At 36.5% G+C, this 21,463-nt stretch overlaps 1 protein-coding gene across 1 annotated transcript in view; it reads left to right on the top strand.

Annotated features, from left to right (window-relative positions):
* agbl4 (ATP/GTP binding protein-like 4) overlaps nt 1–21,463 on the top strand; it is an 809,806-nt gene that overhangs the window by 712,966 nt on the left and 75,377 nt on the right. The gene's annotated exons all lie outside the window — the stretch shown is intronic.

The following is a 21,463-nucleotide window of genomic DNA, read 5'->3' as shown; positions in this document are numbered from 1 at the left end:
GTGAGAGCACATATTAACACTATTCATTAAGGTACTTGCATCCAAAAATGCACCTGCATTTACACATTGTTACCAATGTGCTCATCTTGCTTCTTTTAATGAATGGTGCCCAACTGCACATTTTGCTGCTGGGGAACCTTGGAGCTACCATCCTGGACCTAAAAGTAGCTCCAGGGTTTTGACAGTGGGTTGTGTCAATAGCCACAGAAGATTTGTACCCAGTGGATAGGATGCAAATGCAATTTTAAGCACGCTTTTCAGATGTCACCCAACCCATACTCTAACAATGCAAGATACAACTTAGTTCAAAATGGCAGCACAGCTGCATCTGTTTTGATGCACTGAACACAATAGCGATGGATGCAACTTTGAATGTGGCTGCAATTACACTTGAATTATCTGCAATTGCTGCTTTATGGGTAAACAAAATGTAGACACTGTACATGTGCACTTTGTACATGGAACTTGCATTCCTAATGACCCTTTGTGTTATATCAGCTAGAGTACTGTATTTCAAATATTAATATTTTTAAAATCACATGGGCAGCTCAGAATAAACTGATATTACACTGAAGTTGGAGAAGAATGAACAACTATATTTCCAACTTGAAGTTTTCTAAGCTTCCCCACTTTTTATTCTTCATAATCCAGCATGTATCAAGTTGGTTGAACTCAAAACCAAGCAGTTATTTATCTAGCCTGAAAGGGCCAGAACCAAGCCTGAAAGCTGCAGCTACAATATGAAATTCAAGGATGTGTAGTGTGCACCCTTTCATCTGGAAGGAGTAGCGATGAGCGAATCTGTCCCATTTAGCTGAAAAATTTGAGAATCTTTGAAAAGATTCTCGTGCAGGCGACAATTTTTTGAGGCGTGGCAAATTTTGTCACCTATTCTGAGAAAAAAATCTACCAATGGCGAAGCGTGAAAATTTGCGCAACTCCATGCCTGCCGAATTATTTCACCCATCGCTATCAAAGAATTATTACGATAAAATACAATAAAGTGTCAATTTAATTTTACCTTATATAGTGTCTAATATACAGGCACATAATATATATATAATATAATTGTTGTCTAGCTAGAGGCCTCAGGACCTACTAATTGGTAATATATAAATATTATACAGTAAGTGGGAAAAGAAGGAATTGTACTAGTGGCCAACTGGGCATGCCTGTGTGCAGTTCCGATGCAGTTTCCATGCAGAATTGAGACTATTTCAATTTTGTATCCTTCAAGATTAAATAATGCACAACTAATCGCATGACTAAGATAGTTCACCATGTATGTGTGGAATCTTTTTCTATACGGAAATATCTTTTAGAATGATGCCTTTACAGAGCCATAGAGCATGCAAGTTGGTATACTGCTCAGGGCAAAAAAAATAGTAATTCAGGGGAAAAATCTAATTATTTATGACATTTCATCCATCAAGTTCTAAGCTTCTCTTGAGAAAAAAGTAACATTTCATCTATTTGTCAGCCAACAAGGCATTGAGTGACTGGAAAATGTGTCAATGTATTTCAAACAGCAGCACTTAAGAATGAAAGGCAAAGCCAAATAAATTGCGAAGCATCGCCAGTGGTAAAATGATGAAAACACACAGACTTACTGATTCACTAACAGGGGAATACTACTGCTTTTGTTTTGTGAATGCCTAGATAACAAGCCAAAGTTCCACCGCTAAACTGACATTTTAAGTACAATCTGTATAGTAAACTCTGCAGGAGGTGGAGAGCTGTAGAAAGCAATGTCAGTGATGTAAGATAAAATTGCAGAAAAATGTATAGTCTTGGTTACTATGGTGTACAGACAAAACAGCATCTCCTTCAACATTCTCAGCAAGGATTCTGGTGCCTAGACTTCTTTTCTTTAAAGTGTATAGTAGGGCACTATCAAGATCTCAATAATACCCATGTTGATTGCAAGAGGTGAAAGGGTGGTGCTTCCAGAGTGAGACTGTGAAAACTTCCATGTCCACAGGCCCACTGGTTTATTAGATTACATAAATGTAGTCATTTCTGGTGCAATTCACCATGTTTTTTGCAGAGTTGATCCCCATAATTCCAGTGTAAACGGCAGGGCCAATTTAAGATGCCAGTGGGCCAATTTAACTGCCCCAATAAATTTGTTATAGTGCTACCCTCAAACAGATAAACGTAATATAATAATGAAAACCATAAAAAATGGCCTGTGTTTAAAGGAATACTGTCATGGGAAAACATGTTTTTTTTTCAAAATCCATCAGTTATTAGAGCTTCTCCAGCAGAATCCTGCATTCAAATTTGTTCAGATTTTCCTGCATTTTTTTATATTTAAGTTTGAAATTTCACATGGGGCTAGCCATATTCTTCATTTCCCAGGGTGCCACAGTTATGTGACCTTCAGTCACACTTTACTGCTGAGCTGCAAGTTGGAGTGATATCACCCCCCTCCCAGCAGCCGATCAGCAGAACAATGGAAAGGTAGCAAGACAGCAGCTCCCAGTAGATATGTGAATAGCACTCAATAGTAAGAAATCCAAGTCCGGCTTGGGACTCCTCCAGTTACATGGGAGTAGGAGGAAACAATAGGTTATCTGAAAGCAGTTCTAATGTTTAAATATAAAGCATACCATAAAAATCATTAACCCTTTAAGTGCAAATGGGGTTGAGGTGCACCACCTACCTCAACAGCAATGGTAGCAGATAAACCAATATTGCAAAATAGGAAAACAAAATTAAAAGTTAATAATGTCAGAATGTAGAAATGTTTTGCTGAGCCCTATGAAAATGCCCCTTGGCCCATTTATTAAAATGGCCCTGCAAAAGGGGGAAGTTGTTTATTGCCCATAGCTTTTCCAGTGGGTGATATTCTGCATATTACCTTTTTATCTTTTTTATGTAACTATTTCTGGCATTTTAACAATGCACTTTGGAATTGAAAAAAAAAAATCATTGAAATGTCATGTGCGCCATAAGCCTTTAACTAACAGATGAATAAGGGAAGTGGTGATAGCAGAGACAACTTACAGCGCATGAATATAGACTCTATCATAAAATTGAGTCTACCTTAGAATCCAGTTTAATAAAATAATTCAAATATTTAAAACTCTTTTTTCTCTGTAATTATAAAACAATAACTTGTACCTACCAATTAATATATAATAATCCTTACTGGAGGGAAAACAGCCCTATTGGGGTAAATTCACATATAAATGATTTTTAGTAGACTTAAGGTATGGAGATGTAAATTACGTAAAGACCCCTTAAACAAAAAAACCAAAGGTCCTGAGCATTCTGGATAACAGGTCCATACATGTAGCAACAAAGATTATTGACTATTTATGCTTACAGCTGAATTGGGATATTTCTTTGCACCATTTGCAGACACAGAGACTGAAAATCAAATAAAAACTCTTTAACCAATAATGTCCTTTAAAGGAAGCTTCATTACCAAGAAATACCCATGCAAAGTCAAAATACACTAATGGGCAGATTTATCATAAAGTGAGATCTAAATACATAAAAAATACTCGTTCCATTCATTCCTATGGGATTTTTAGAAGCCTATTTATCAGTGGGTGAAATTTAGTTCTCATTAGTGATGAGCGCATTTTTTTGCCAGGTATGGATTTGCATCGAATTTACGCATTTCGCCATTGGCGAAACTCCTGTGAAAATTCGCCACGGAAATATTCATCATGCACCAAAAACAGTTGCGGTTGCACCAAATTGGGTGCGGTCGTGCCAAAAAAAAGATGTGTGCAACAAAAAAAAAAAAACGCGGGTGACAAAACAGTTTTTGTTGTTTCGCAAATTTTACTACAAATCAGAACGGGGCAGATTCGCTCATCACTAGTACTTATCATTTGATAAATACACTTCTAATAATCCCATAGGAATGAATAGAGTGTGAGCTTTTATGTACAGTATTAAGCTTTTTAAAAAAAATCTGCCCCCTAGTGAATGATAATATTTTGAAGATCCAAATTTTAAAACTTTCAAAGCTTCAAATTTGAACTTCATTCAAAACTATATTATACAAGAGAGTAGCCCAGAAGTCTAATTTTCTCCACAAAGGAATATTAACAATAAGCTTATTTTATATGGTTGTGAAGTGATACATTTAAATAATACAAAGAGGGCCTCAAATACAAGTTTATTTAAATTTTAAACTCAAACTGAGCAACATTGCCCTTTGTGTCCAGCATGGAAGCTGGCTGCATTGTGCTGCAGAGTTGAATAAATAGATTTATTAGAACATTTCCTTGTTCCCAGCCAGGATATCCATGCCAACTATATGTACAAAGAAAAATAAAATAAATCACACAACAACAAATTTTGAAATGTGTTTTTGGGTTCTGTTCATCATAGAGACGAAAGAACCAGATGAAATATGGCTGCTATATTTTAAAAGTTTCTGACCTTTGCACTTTCAAAGAGTGACAACCTGTTGGCAAAACCAGGATAAAACAGAGTTTGTGCAAATGGACTACTGATACTTTTCACTAGTAAACATTGTTTTGTTTGTTTTTTCTTTTACAGTAACTATGAAAAAAGATTCTGTAACTTTCCATATTATTATAGAGTTGGTAAATCAACTTGCAGGCTGAATATATATGCCTTACATCTATTAATGAATATATTGATAATTATGCAGTGGTCTAACAATGAGACAAGTATTACATAGACATGTCCCACTGTCACTTATTCACATTCTAATGGTTTTGACAAAGGTAACCAACCAGCAGGAGTCTGGAGAGAGCCAAAGCAGAACCATCTAGCACATCTATTAATTAAGCCACCATTTGGAAACAAAGTAGACTCTTTATTTAAAATAAGTGGAATCATGGAGTTTTTACTCTACTCCTAATGCAAATATGCATTTACCTTATGCCGCCATAGGTGTAGCCATGTTCCAACTTTACCTCTCCAGTTGCATGCATAAAAGCAAACTTTCCAGGAGCTAAGGGTGTTTCCAGGTGGCAACAAGCTTGTAGAGTGAGAATAAGAAGGTGGGAGGCTGGCATAAAAACAGTTGGAGGTTTAGCATGGCTAACTGAATGATTCACAGGATGGCTGGATGACTGCATGATTTTTGGATTAGACTGGAGGTTGAAGTGTTCTGCGGAAGTGAACAAAACCAGGAGTGTTAACAAACATCTTCTAGATTGCATTGTCTCATATAATTCTTGTGTCCTAAGACCTAAAGTGATAAATATTGAAAAGAATAAGCACGTGTGACCCCAGTCAGTCAATACTCATGCATCTTGTAAGAAAAATGCTCATTTTGTTAGTAAAACAGGTTGCACCCTGGCAGCTTTAAATGAATACAAGAAGTATGGATAGTGAAACAACAAGCTTTTATTGGCTGTACGGTCTTGCCAAATGAAATTGTTGCTCTGCGGCTATCTTTGCTCTATGTTCTCTTCCATCTACAAACAATTAGAAAGGTCTATTTTTACAATGCAGTGATCATTTTGATGATTTTTTTTATGATGGGGAAACTAAACTCATTTTACAAGGTTCACTCAGCTTTAATGAGTATTGAGCTTCATAAAGTTTGTGGGGCTTCTAAAAGTTTATTAGTAACGTTTCAGCAAATTGTCTATCTGGGTATTTGACATTCTTTATTTCAATCCTCCCTTTAATCTCTTTATGTGCAGCTTTTTTCCCTACATTTACATGTCTCACTTATTCATTGATTTTAATATGCTGCATGTTCTTTTGGCTATAGTTATCTAGTTGCATATTGGGTAACTTCTTAGCTGTGCAGTCTCAAGGACAAAGAGAGGACTGTCTTAGCCTCAGTGAAGTTTATACATGAATCAGTGTGGATGAGCTATGAGCAACATTTGTCTGCTTTCCGTTAAACTGTGAAGCTTTTGATGAATCCTATAAAACAAGATAAATGACAGGCTGGATAAGACATTGATTGCATCTGTTTTAACCCTAGTCTCTGTACGCCTGATAACTTCAACTGCATTTCAGATAAAATGTAGAATATTGATTTTTGGATCTTATTTTAAAGCAGACCCAATGAGAAATCTTTTTCTAACCCCTCTACCACTACACAGTCTGGAGAGAACTGGCAGTATTTTGAGTAGGTGACAAATGAATGTAACTGACCAAGGTACTGGGTCATCAGTAACCCTCACAATGTGTAAGTGTGCTTCTGTGTTACTTATGTTATATATTGGGATTCTTTTTGTTAGCTGAAGTGTTTGTCTTGTGATAAAAGAAAAATGCAAAAAAAAATGCAATTTTGATGTTAAATAATGCACAGACTTTTTCCTCACATTATCCATTAACAGAAAAAGTGTGACTAAACTAGAAACACAATAACAAGAAAATCAAATATGCCATTGTTCTCCTTAAAATTAACTGTTAGTGTGTTGTAGAATGCTATTCTGAAACAATTTTTAATTGGTCTCCTTTTTTTATTATTTGTGGTTTTCAAATTATTTAGCTTTATATTCAGCAACTCTGCAGTTAGGAATTGTAGCAGCTATATGGTTACTAGGGTTCAAATTACCCTAGCAAGCAGGCAGTGGTTCGAATGAGAAACTGGAATATTAATAGAAGTGAACAGAAATATAAGTAATACAAAGTAACAATAATAATGAAATTGTAGCCTCAAAGACCAATCATTTTTTGGCTGCTGGGGTCAGTGACCCCCTTTTGAAAGCTGGAAAGTGTAAGAGAAAGAAAGTAAATAATTCCAAAACAATAAAAAATGAGGACCAATTGAAAAAGTGCTCAGAACTGGCCATTCTGCATCGTGAACCACCCCTTTCAAGTTAATTGCCCAATCCTTCAACCTCTTAGGTTATTATTGTAAATAGGAATCATTAGAAATGTATGAGCCAGCATTAAATATACATCAGACTGACAGTAAAAAGCTCCACAAAGTTATTAGTTATGAGGTATTAGTGCTGAGGATATATTCAACTAATTTTCCCAGCTAATTTAAAAATAAACAGTCCAGATGAAAGTAGACGAATCTGGTTTTAAGGCCTAAATCTAAGCTACTCCTATAACTTGTCTGCTAATTTTTAGGTGGGATGTGTTCATATTTTCACTCAGCTTATATGTGCATGATCCACACTTTTTTGGCAGGCAAGGATCTGTGGCAAAATTCTGCTTTTTGCCATTGGCAAATTCTTTTGCTAAACCACGCCAGTTTGCTGTAAAAATGATTGCGGCAAAAAATGCAGGAGAAAAAAACCCTGCAAATTAACACCCTAGACCCGTATGTAATAAAAGGCACTATGTTTGCTCAGGGGCAGTAACCCATGGCAACCAATAAGGTGTTTGCTTGTAAACAGGTAAATGTCTCTTGCTGATTGGTTACTGCACCTGGGCAAATCCAGTGTCTTTTATTACATAACCCCAATAGTCTTCAATACATTTTGCATGGGAAAAAACAAATTGACTTATCACTAGCAGTCAGCTGTCTGTCAGCTGTCTGAACTTTTAGTTCTTGTTAATCTTTTTTATGTCCGAGTTTATTATTATTATTTTTTTTAATATGGAGCAAAAAGTATTTAACACATCGTTCTAGAGGAAGGGAGCGTCTAATATGGATTTACTTTGTTTAACAGCCTTAGTCCTTATGAGTAGAATGAGCGATAGATAGTTTCCACAGGCTCCCAGTGTAAGACTCTGTTAAGATATAAAATGGAATTCGTGAACATGCTATAGCAACATTTTCAGTCAGTTGTAAAGTTCCTATTTGACATCTCTGCCAGTTTATATACATGTGGTATCTAAATTCAGTTGAGGGAAAGATAATAATGTGCACTGAAATGAGAATAGCATACATTATGGTAAGCCAGCTATGGTTTGCATTGCACTTCAGATTACTTTGGAAAGAAAACCTGGTGATTTTCATAATTCAAAATTAGTCTTGTGTGATTCAGAGTGTCCTAATAAATCATAGGAATGCACATAATATAACGTCATAGTTCTTTTATTATACCTTTAATCTTCCCCACTGCTACTAGATTTATGGACCACTTCACTGTACATAGACCCTTTCAGGCATATTATACCTCGTATCCCTTGTACCTACATATAAATTTAGTATCTGAGGCGTAAGGAGATAAAGTGATATGCCTAGGGTCAAAATGAGCTAACAAGGGAATTGAACTAGGTTCCATGCTTCTCACTATTTTCTAGTAGCATGACTCCTTTTACTTAAAAATGTCATCCTATTTTCTAGTAAGCAAGAAAATATTTATCACACTGCTCTTATCTCTCACTGAAATGCCATTCATACTGGTAGAATACAATTGCCTTGTCCTCGACCGTGTCAAAGCAAACTGCAGTAAATTACAGGCATTTTTAAAAAAAATCAGGGATGAATCTGGTTAACCTGTGTAACAAATGAAACACATGAAAAGGTGCACTGAGAAAAGTAGCATTCTTTTGTCCTGGCAGTGAGAGCATGAAACAAGTAACCACAGGAATCTTCTGCAGCAGCAAATAAGCCAGGGAATCTGAATACATGAATATTTATACCAGAGTAACTATATTTTTATAATAGTCACTAGCTATCCCATAATGCCTAAACTCTTTTAGATGCTCTAAAAAATTGGGAAAATTTGGAACACAAGGACCTGCACTTTCTGGATGAATACAGTGCTGTCTGCAGTTGGAGAGCTGTATTCATGAATGGTATCCCCCATTCAAGACTCTATGGGTCCCAGGGAACCTTGTTCTTACTGTCTGTGGCTGCAAGTGCTGCACTGTGCACCTCTAGCTAGATTTTTAATTGGGGGTTAAAGGACCCCCTAACAACTATAGTATAGTACTAGTATTAGTACTGTATATAAAATACCAGATTAGTATAGTATACTATAGTATTAGTATATATAAATATATATATATATATTTATAAATACAATAATATATACCACCTCCCTCTTTTTTGTGTATCATAGTATTAGTTGTTTTACATAATCTACTGAACTCATTAATACCATTGCTCTGTGTGGTTAATTATTATTATTATTATTACTATTATTATTATTAACGTTTATTTATAAAGCGCTAACATATATCACAGCACTGTAATTCATAACATTTGCAGTGTGACGATATAATGGTTAAATTGGGTTTTCCAGATAAGGGGGTCCCTTTCCTGTACACTAAAAAACTATACGAGATCTGTTAGTGTTGGTTATTCTAAATCCTCCTACTTGATTCAATTTAAAGGTGGAATTGCTTTGGCCTGAAACTGCAGGTTTTGTTTTTTTAAAGTCAGGGATCCCTTTGCAGATCATTGAGCCTGGGGAGTCTTAATGGAGTCTATAGTTCTGCTACTGTATATAAGCTTCAACTGTTAAATATTAATAGCTCTATGTAAAAGTTATCTACAATATTTCCAATATTTACAAATACACTATATAGTGTATATGCATATATTTATTAGTTTTCAAGTTTGTGAAGTCTAACTTATTGTACAGCGCTGCGGAATATGTTGGCGCTTTATAAATAAATGTTAATAATAATAATAATAATACCTTGAAAAAAAAACCTTCAAATGTTTCTTTAGTTATTAAAAATCCAAATATGAAATAGTTGACTGAATAAAAAAAACTTGAATACCTTGAATTTGTGAGTTTAGAAACTTGTAAAAAGCTTGAAAAACTCAAAAATCTCAAAATGAAAAAATGGCTTGATTTTGCCAAGGACAATGCCCACTTTTGCACCCATTTTGCAAAAAAATCCGCCAATGGCGAAATGCAGAAATTCACTGCAAATTCATGCCTGCCAAAAAATTGCACTCATCACTCCAAATAATTTGATTAGCGGAAAGAATTCAAATTTTAACACTGATAAATTACCCCTATAGATCTACACTGGGTCTGCAACTAGATACCGATTATTAGAGATTTATCAAAAATAATTCATAAAAACTCACCCACTTTCTGTTCATGAAGTGGGTACATTTTTCTACAGTGAGCTCTAATCTCACATTTTGATTAAGCTTCCCCTAAGGCTAATGTCCCACGGAGCGAGTTAGTTGCCCGCTATATATCTCTGCTACCGCGAGTGACTAACCACTCTGAAAAGCCTTCCCACTGGCAACAATAGTAGTCGCCGCTGGAAAGGATAACACATCACTTTGGCTTTCTGTAGTTGCACAAAGTTTCCTCCTGCAGGCAACTTCACAAAACTCTATTGTTTCTGGTGAAAAGGAATTTTGGAGGGATTAGCCGCCTGAGGTAGCAGAGATCTATCGCGGCCAACTAACTCACTCCATGGGACATTAGCATAAGAGGCTTATTCATCAATTTTTTTTTAGAGGTTTTTTTTCAATCTGAAAATTTTACCTGAATTCACTCGGTTTGCTTATTTATTTAAAATTTTGAATATATACATAAACTTATAAAATTTTCAAAACCATGAAAAAAAGTGCCTTGGGTAATCCTTAATTGAAAATTGCCATTTTTAGAATGGCAATTCTCACAGTGCACACAAGCCAAGGCACACATACATGCTAGGCCACATTAGCCAACGAATAGGGAGTTCTGCCTTTTGCTCCAACACTACTTCCTGTTACAGTTAGAGCTGCATTATTTCCTGTCATGTGATCTCTGAGGGAGCACACAGCCCATCACTAAATTGTGGATCAAGGCAAAGGATGTAAAAGGGCAATATTTACTAATATATATATATATATTGCATTTTGGCAAGATTTTTTAATAGGTCACTTAACATAATATAAACTGCTGGTTAAGTATTCATTCTGGGGGTATAGTTTTCCTTTTTTTTTAAAAATTTAACAATTTTTATTATTTCTTCATTACAATAGACATAACAATCATGTAACATGGGTATAGCCTTTCTACAAGTTGGTCACCTTGTAAATCTAGCCTTCAGGCCATACAACTTTTTATTAACTGTACTCTATACTCAATATAGAGTAATATTTAGAGGGTAGAGAAACGGCAGAAAGGGGGGAAAGATAGGAAAGAGGGAAAGGAAATGGAAAAAAAAACAAACCAACACATGAGTAAGTTAGGTATAGTTTTCCTTTAATGAGCTTTCAGATGCCAAAGTTTTAGTCGTTTTTCAAATATTTTTGTGCTCAATAAATTAACATTAAACTATAAGTGAGTTTTGCACAACAAATCTTGTCAAAATAATACATCACAAGCTGCAATATATTGCAGTGAATACAATGATATTTTACTTATATGGGTCAAATGTAAGATTCATTTTACAGTCAGATTAAACCTCTTTCTTTTTATTCTGCCTCATGTTTTGGGGCATTCCTGCATTTTAGCTTAAGTCAAAAAATGTTCTAGTAGGGCTAAACCTATTGCTCCATCATTTGTTCTTTAATAGCAACTGACCTTTATATTATAAATGTAATTGCTAATTGTGCATCTTATACAAAAATTATATTCTATGTATCTATTTTAAATGTTGTTAGTAAACCAGTATTATTTATTTCACCCACAGGATCGATGGTTGTCTTCTTAGCTGTTTAAAACCAGAAACATATAAATGACTGAATGTCTAATTAGCAAGTAATTTAGTTATATACTGCATGGCTGCACAGAAATCAGTTTATGTTTCAGCATGCATCAAAATGAGATGCCAATTAGCCATGCAGGATGTGGATTTATTTATCACCACGTTTAAAAGAGGCAAAGTGACAACCCTAGCTCAATCCTTATTTACATGGATGGCTCCAAAAATCTCAGGCAGGCTGGGAGCCATATAAATCCCTTGAATCATCACCTAGAGGCTTACAGCTGAAAAAGTCCTGGACTAAATTATTGTAGATTACAGAACATTGCTTGGATTCTATTTTATAGAATTATAATTTATTCAACGTTTAACTGTAGTGCAAATCTACCTTTGCTGAGATATTCTTATCAAAAACAGTTCATCAGCAGATATAATTATGAGCTGCAGGAATGTGATCAATTTTTTCCATGCAGTATTTCTGTTTAATATCACCCTACCCAAAACACTGTTTTAATCATAGGCACTGATTAAAGGAATTATAAAAAAAAATAATAATGCTAAAGGTGCATCACTTATACAAAAGCAAGGAGTGGCCACCATGGCATATAGTGCCAAAAAGAAAGTGTTAAAGCATTCCTCCCATACTAATCTTTAGTTTGCTTCCCTCGTCACTGCTCCAGGACACGTACAACATTTGGAAACCACAGCCTTCGAAGAAAAGAGATTATAACTTGTAAGCGTGAGTTGGATAACTAATGAAGCTTCAGAAGGTGATGTCATAATTTGTAGGTTGCTTAGAGTTAGGTGCAAGAAAGTCAGCTTGCTTTCCTAAGGTGGATGTGTGCCTGGGGTCTAATGTAGAGAAAACAGCCCTAGGGTTAGAAGACTTTCTAAACAAAAAATTTGGGAAAAAATTAACCCATGAGCGAAGATAGACAGAATGAATGCTTGATCCTAGAGGTAATGGCCCTAGGATAATGCCATTGGCAAATTTTTTCGTGAAACAGTGGCAAAAATTTGGTGCAAAAAAAATTTGCAGGGATGAAAAAAAATGTGCCCAGACAAAAAAGTTGCCACGAAAAAATGGCCATTGACTAATGCATTTGGAGCAAGAAAAAACACCCATTGACAAAAAGTCACCGAGAAATTTGTAGCTGAGAAAAAAAAAGTCGCCACAAAAAACCCACCCGTTGAATGCATTTGGAGTAAGAAAGAAAGGCCGTTGATTTTAATGCATATGGAGTGAGAAAAAACACCAGTTGACTTTAATGCATTTAGAGAGAGGAAAAAAGAAGTTGCATGTAAAAAATGTGTGCAAAAAATTTGTTGAGCATAAAAGTCACCTACTGACTTCAATTACCCTGCTGTGGTCCCAGGTTAAATTCCAGTAAGGGCCCTATCTGCAAAGAGTTTGTATTTTCTCTCCTTGCTTGCATGGGTTTCTTCTGGGTACCCAGTTTTCCTCTCATACAAGCAAGTTAATTGTATCTGGCTGAATTTGCCAATATTTTCACAGGACTGCAGGTAGGTCAATCTGTAGCATTAGTGGATCTGTCCTATTGATCAGTTTATTGATCTTTATGTGAAAATATCCTGGAAACATGCACAGATGGGGAAGGAAGTGGAGTGGAAAGGGGTAATATATCTGAAGACAGAATTGAATTTCAATTATTTAGAGTAGCCTGAAGAATGTAATTGTTTGTTTATTTCAGTGACTGAGGTCCCATATACTGTAGGTTTTGTCGCCTAGATCCCTGTAGCTGATGACCGAAATGATAAACTTGAAAGTTTGCTTTATAGAAAAGTTCACTTGCATTGAACATTATAAAGTCTTTAACTTCTCTTTTTTATGAAATGCTCTCAGACAGCCTCAAATATCTGCCTAAGGACAACTACGGAAACACAGTTTCTAAGATAGCTTTTCTCTGAATAAATGAATGGATAGATTTTATGTTGATAATAAAGATAAGTAATGCATTGCTTTCTGGAGCAGCGCCTGAAGGTACAAAGACATATGGGATTTTGAAGTGATAAGGAATTGAAACCTTTAGGTCATTTGCTTGTCAAGAGTAAAACTATCTCCTGCCATAAACCTCCCAATATACCTGCATTTCAAGCAATGACGAGCTTCATGTCGTGTGATTCTCGGCAGCAACTCTTGCTGTAATTTGCCATTTTTAAGACAAAGTGCATTTTGAGCTAAATAGAAACTACTGTAACCATTCAAAGCTAAACCGCTGCTGTTCTAGATCTTTGCATATATCATATACATCATGACATAAGTTCATACAGGAGCACAATACAGAGCATTGCCCACCTTGCAGTAAACTTATTTTTATTTTTATTAATTATATTTGGAAAACCAGATCCGTAATCAACATGTTTTTTTTTATTTGCAGCCATAATTCCAATTAATGAAATATGATGATGATTTTTCGTCAGGCATGAATTTGCAGCAAATTTCTGCATTTCGCCATTGGCAAATTGTTTCATGTAACCTCTGTGAAAATTTGCTGCGGGAGAATTTGTCACGCGTCAAAGTCGCGGTTGCATCAAAATGGGCGCAGTTGCATCAAAAAATTACGCACGTGACAAAAAAAGTTGCGTGACAAACGCGTTTCACAGATTTTTCCGCCATTTCACAAATTTTCCTGTAGTTTTGCAAATATTTTGCTGAAACTAAACGGGACAGATTCGCTTATCACTATTATTAAAGAGCATTGTAAAGAAATTGGTTTGCACAAGGAAAGTGTGATTATTGTGTATATATATACTTTATATATATATATATATGATGACTGAGATCACTAAAGAACAGCAGAGGGATGCTGCAAGTTGTAGTTCAATAGCAGTGTGTGGGGTGTGTAACGGAGCTTCCCATAAATGATAGGTCCCCAATAAGGGAAAGGGACTGGGAAGGCCTTTACTCAAGAAGTAGGCATGTCACAAATCTATGCGATGAACCAAGACAGAATTTATTGGCAACTTCTTACAGGTGTAGCAGACAGACCAGAAACTCAGAGTCCAGAATAATTCAGTTACACAATAAATGATAATAATAAAAAAACAACAAAACACAAATACAAGAGTATTGTAGAAATGATACCTATATTGGCTAACAATAAAAATACATTGCAAGCTTTCAGAGCTCTAAGGCCCCTTCATCAGGCAAAATTATTGTTAGCCAATATACAGTATGTAATATAATATATATATATGATACCTATATCATTTCTACAATACTCTTGTATTTGTGTTTTGTTGTTTTTTTATTATTATTTTTGACACTGGCTAACACGGTACTACAGTTTTTGTTTTGTTTTGTGAACAATAAATGATGTTATCCTCATTATGATGTTATCCTGTTATGATGAATATCCTCTCTTCCTCACACACATACCATATTTGCCTTGTTAATTCATAAGCCTCCAATGCCTCTGTCAGTAGCAATTGAGGTGGACTCCTCTCTCTCTCTCTAAAACACTTTCACCCTATACTACGTCACATCCAGCATATAGTACATGAGCTTCTTCTGAGCTGTCTCACTACAGTTCTACTAAATTCCCATTAACCTAACCCTAAACACTCCAGTTCCCTAACTGGCGCATAATCGCCTGGGGTCTCTTCCCCAAATACTCACTCCTCATCGGGACAACAGACTGTGTTTGCTGGCCTCCCTAAGTACCACTTACTCCTAGAGTGAGCTGACATAAATCTTCTAACTTGTTTCCTAGCTCTGATAAGTTACATCCTCCCATCTGGTCTGTCTCTGTGTACATCTGTCTGTTTGCTTGATGTTTGAAGGCCAAAGAGGAAGTCCCTGCACTTCCTTATATAATCTCTTGTAGGAGAATTTCCTACAGGCTACCATTAAGGGTTGGCACCACCTGCTGGCTGAGCTCAATATTGGCCAACTATTAAATTACAAAATAAAATATTTCACCTCCTTACAGGTGTGTACAGTTTGGCATCACTTTTGAAGAAGTAGAATGCTATGCCATAAAGCCCCATGCAGTGTTTATCTTAAAATTATGTACTGTTATCTATATTATCAATTGTTTTTGTATGGGGGTACCAATTATTTGATTAACATCTGTTCAATTGTTTAGTCATTAATATTTAGTATTTGGTATTTTTGAAGATAAATAATTATCAGCTGCGATGACCAATATTTCAATATATCAAGCAAAGATGTGCAACTTACAGTATGAGCAACTGATTCACTCAACACAGAGGCATTTGTATGCCTAAATGCTAATACATTATTTAACAGGATCATTTTGCAGTTTCAGGGTATCATCCAAATGTGCTGTAAGACTCCTGTGAAATAAGTTAAGGATTATGCACAAGGTTCGGCTAAGCTAACTTTTAAGCAAACCTGCCACTGAGTGTATGATGGCTAGAATTCATTATGTAGGCAGGGATCCTTTGTTCACAGCAGTGAGATTTTCAAAGGCGCTTTCATAGTAAATGCACTTCACTGTACATCATGAAGATAAGATTCTAATATACAGTATCCAGTATGATAACAGCTAAAATAAACTGTTGGTGTTGCTGCTTCTGTCATACTTCATACTTTATTTTATTCACCAATCTTTGCTAGTATTGACTATTGGCAAACAGCAGCTCAGAGGTTAATTTATCCAAGTGTTTCCCACTGGTTTAACCTTTTACTCAAGGTATAATATTTCCCTGCAGCTTCTACACATGATTTGATTGGTTTCAATATATTCTATAATTATACTGTGTCTATTAAAAAGACAGTTTTATGTTTTATCCTTTATCCAGATAAATGGGTGGCCCTGAGCACTGACCTCCATCCATAACCTTATCATTCTTGTTTTTATAATAACACTTACCTAGATGAAATTTATTACCTAAAACGATATTGAGCACCAGAAGTAATAAATATCTGGAGTGTTTGCGTAATGGTTATTTACAAACTAGAACAAAAGAACATCCTGTCTGAGAGATGAAGGGATGGACCCGCTCCAAGATTTGTTTTGTGATTCAGTGAATTTTAGCACTTTTAGCCAGATTAAGAATCAATTTGTCTTTACTGCTTAGCCAAGCTGACTCTGAACCCTAACCCCAACATGTAATAAAAGGCACTAAATTTGCCCAGTAGCAGTAACAACCAATAAGGTGTTTGCTTTGAAACAGATGACCAGTACATTTTACTTGTTATGGCTTACTACTCCTGAGCAAAAATAACCCCCTATAAGTCGGTTCGGGATTCAGGCCGAATCCAGCCTTATTTTTGAAGGATTCAGTTTATGAACAAATCCATGGTCCCGACCGAACTGGATCTGAATCCTAATTAGCATATGCTAATTAGTATTTGGAAGGGTTAAATGGTAGGGGGAAACCTGTGCAAAACCCTTACTGATCCTTAGGATTAGGATTCGGATTCTGCAGAATCCATCGGGGTGGGTTCAGGGGTTCGGCCGAACCCAAAAAAGTGGGTTCAGTGCATCCCTAGTTATGATATAGTATTCTGCAAGTTATCTATAAATTTGTAAGGCTCTGCTGTGGTTTGGAATGGTTAACTGAAAGGCAGCTTAGGGGTTCCCAGGGTCGGACTGGGCCGCCGGGACACCGGGAAAAATCCCGGTGGGCCCCAGCGGCCCAGTCCGACCTTTGCCGGCGCTCCCCCTACTGATTAATACGCGCTCAGGGAGGACGTCAGGCAGGGGCCCTGCGGGGGGGTTAGGGGGGCCCCTGGAGGGGGGTTAGGGGACACGGCTGGGGCACCTGCAGGGCCCCTGGGGCAGGAGCCCCGGTGGGCCCTGCACCCCCCAGTCCGACCCTGGAGGTTCCTGGTGAATTTACCTATGATGATGCCTCATAATCTAATTAGGGCCAGCCAATCACAACTAAGTTCTCCCTACATAGACATTCCCCTTTTCTTACTTCCTGACCAGGGCATTGAGGCTGATTGTCACTACTGTGCAGCTTGTCTGGCCTTGTTCCTTTTGCCTTGCTAACTAAATCCTTGTTTTGGACCCCGCCTTGTCTGAGTACCATAGTCTTTTCTGATTTGGCATTGTATTTATTTATCCTGCTCTACTCTGTCCTGTTCTATGAATACGCTACCCTGCATGCTACCTGGATGTCCAATGTAGCTAGATTAATATAAGATCCCTAACATCTATAGCCAAGAGATGTGCTTACAATCTTTCGGAAGGGAATGTTCATCCCAGGTGTCACTGTGATCCTGAGGGCCCTATCTGTCCTACCGTAAAAGTAGCCCTGTCCACACTACTTTTAGAGAGCAATGCTGTAAAGGAGGTCAGGCTAGGAGAATGGTAGCATAGATATATGTATTTTGGAGAAGAAGGTTTTCCCAGTTTGCCATTTTACAGTTAATAATAGAACTGATATCTTAAAAAAAGACAACCAAACCAGCATTCTTAGCTTGGATTAAAATCAGAAGAAATCAGGATATTTCCCAAGCTGCTCCCTGCAATGAGAAACATGCCTTGCCTTGCAGGAGAAATCCATGAACTATGGAGCAGTGACCAATTTGATGATTATTAACATTTTCTCACAAGAGAGAGAGAAAAAAAAGCAAGAAAATGTATTCAGCGGAGCTGTGAAAGTTATATTCTCTCGCTGTGCCTGCCGTCCATTCCTGTTTTGACAAAGAAGAGAAAAGAAACTGCTTTTATTTTACCAGCTTGTAGAAAAATTGTTCATAGGTACATAGGGTCACCTGATCTCATAGGTAATTACAGTTTTACTTTAAAAAAAAAAAAAACCTCCCAAGCCTTGTGAGCATAAAAAGAAGCACTTCTGGGAATTAAGCAGAGAGATGACTTTCTAGCTGTCGTGCGTTGAATCATTTGGAATTCCACCTCTAGAGCACAAAATGATGAGTTTAATATCATAGCAGGAGGTAGCTTGCATCTCTCTTAAAAGACTACTCTCAGCATCTAGCAATATTCCAGCTAACGATTTATTACTGTTTTTTGTTTTCTTATCCTTACAGACAAATTATGTGACAATCACCATTCAGGCATGGCTGGCCATAGATCTTTTAAATATTGCTAAACTACATTCCCCAGCATGTAATAGCATGAAAAATGTGGAAAAACTCTATTGATATAAATGGGGGGATGCAAAGGGAAATGGAGCAAAATGTGGCAAATATTTTTCCACTTATTTGTTCCCTAAAGGGTACAGTAGGTGCACAATAGGCACAGAAACATTTGCAAACTTTTCTTGCATTGCATCATTTTCTTTCCAACAATAAATAGTATGCACCTGCTGTTTTAGTGTATTATCAAATTTAATGCAACAACTTCTGTTATTTTGTGTGTATAGGTTACAAGGCACCATTAATCATTCCCATTTTTCCAGATATCCCATTAGCTAACCCTTAAAACTACCTTTAGCCACCGAATCAATCGTTTTTGTTGGAGCAGAATACTCTGTGGAACTGGATGAACACCATACAGACATTAATTTGTATATTCAAAAAAATTGCACGTAACCTGGGATACATTTGTGACCTTCAGTTATCAGGTTTTGATTTTGTTTGGTTAAGCACTAAGGATTCGGCAAAATCTGAATCCTGCAAAAAAAACTTCAATCCAGAATAATAACTTTCAAAGTTTTATAAAACATGATGATAAAGGTTGCCTCCTACTGAATATCAGTTATTAACCCCCACATGTATTGTCTATGACAGGGTATTTCTGGAGTCATGAAAAAGTAGCAGCTACTAGTAGTTCAGTGTGTCTTCACTCTTAGGGGCACATTTACTAATCCCCGAACGCTCTGAAGGCGTCCGAATGCGTTTTTTTCGTAATGATCGGTATTTTGCAATTTTTTCGTAAATTGACGCAACTTTTTCGTAGCCATTACGATTTGCACGAACTGTCAAAGTTTTATAAAACATGATGATAAAGGTTGCCTCCTACTGAATATCAGTTATTAACCCCCACATGTAAAATAGGCATAAAATTTGCACAGGTGCAGTAACCTGTAGCAACCGATGAAACAAGATGTTTGGTTGGTATAGGTGATAAGAACAAAACAAACTTTGTTCTGTGACATTACTAAAGAACACGGCTGCTGTTATACAGATGATAGATTATGATATCCTATTGTATTTTAAAGTAGTGAGTATAGTACTTATAAAACCCAGACAGAAAGATACATTGCTCAGGTCATATTGACTTTTGTGTGGAACTACTTCATACCCTCTTAAATTTGATTTCTGACCACATCAATATTTACATAGGAACCAATCTGTACTATCAAAAAATAGTACAATGTTAGAAATAACATCACCATAAAAAGCTGCAAGAACCTAAACCTTTTATACAGGTTATAGAATACTGTGGTGACTCCTCCTGGTAATACACAAGTTTTGGTTCAGTTCAGTTTCAGAGTCATGAAACACAATTAACATCACAATATCAAATCCATAATTTTCAGATTCACCCAAATACCAATCTCTCCAGCAAAGTAAATATGAATTTAAATCCTAATTTGCATTCTCAGATCTGAGGAAAATTTACAAAAAGAGATCTTGGTGATGGTGATGTTGCTTAGCACCATTTATAAGTATACACTGCACAAGAGCCATGAATATTCTGTAAATTATATCCTTATAAATGGTGCTGCGTGATGTCATCACTTATAAATTGGGCTTAATGATGTAATTTTTTAATAACATCATAAAAAATGATGTACTCCCTGTTGTAAAATATGAGGATATTAGAAGTCACCTTGGCATTTCATGATCTGTATAAAAGGCCTCGGCCTTTGGCCTTGCAGCTGTTTTGTACATATAAAGTTTATGTGGATGTCCCCATGACTGGGATTTTAGTACCCATTTGTAAAATATAAATAAAAAGAGAATGATGATTTGTAAATCATGTAAACCCCACATTTAATTGCAAATAGTACAAAGATAATGGTTTAAATGTTGAAACTAGATTTGTAGTTGTTCTCTATAACAACCAATAGATTGCGACTATGTAATTATGTATTTTTTAGTTTAACCTTTAGATGGCGCTTTCTCAACTGTTATTTCTACTATAACCAACAGATTGCATTTTTCTAATTCTAATTCCTGCTGTTGCCAATAGATGGTGCTAGTGAGAATGATGTTAAATCACTGCAATATTTGCCTGCACTGTCTTAGGTTGAAGACACACAGAGCTACTAGTAGCAGCTACTTGTTACAGCTACTAAAATAGACAATGCTGATTATTTACTGATAATTGTCTCTACGTGTGTTTTAGCAGAGGCAATTCTCAGTATTGTCTATGACAGGGTATTTCTGGAGTCATGAAAAAGTAGCAGCTACTAGTAGTTCAGTGTGTCTTCACTCTTAGGGGCACATTTACTAATCCCCGAACGCTCTGAAGGCGTCCGAATGCGTTTTTTTCGTAATGATCGGTATTTTGCAATTTTTTCGTAAATTGACGCGACTTTTCCGTAGCCATTACGATTTGCACGAATTATCGCGACTTTTTCGTAGCCGTCGCGCCGAGTACGAAAGTTTCGGATTCATTCAAGCTTCAGTATCGTGACTTTCCTTGGGCCAGGTTTGCCCGCCGTTTACGAGCGCTCAATATGAAAAAGTCGCGACAATATACAAGCAAATCGTAACGGCTACGAAAAAATTGCGACAATTTCCGCAAGTTGTAATGGTTACGAAAAAATCGCAAAAAATACGAAAAAGTCGCAAAATGTTCGTTTTCCAATCTGAATTTTTCCCATTCTGATTCGTGGATTAGTAAATCAGCCCCTAAGTGTGTTTTAGCAGAGGCAATTCTCAGTATTGCCTATGGCAGGGTATTTTCTGGAGTCATGAAAAAGTAGCAGCTACTAGTAGTTCAGTGTGTCTTCACCTTTAGAGTAGGGTGCCTTTCCCCATCTTTACTCCCGCAAAAACCCAGACTCCCTGGGATCTTCTATTTAGCATTACACAACTTTTCCAGTCTTTTGTTGCCCCTGTCCCATCTTTTTTAAAAGTTTC

The sequence above is a fragment of the Xenopus tropicalis genome, chromosome 4 (genome assembly GCF_000004195.4).
Source record: "Xenopus tropicalis strain Nigerian chromosome 4, UCB_Xtro_10.0, whole genome shotgun sequence".
Lineage (NCBI taxonomy): Eukaryota > Metazoa > Chordata > Amphibia > Anura > Pipidae > Xenopus > Xenopus tropicalis.
Note: the sequence above shows the minus strand (reverse complement) of the source record. Positions and strands in the feature narration are given on the sequence as shown.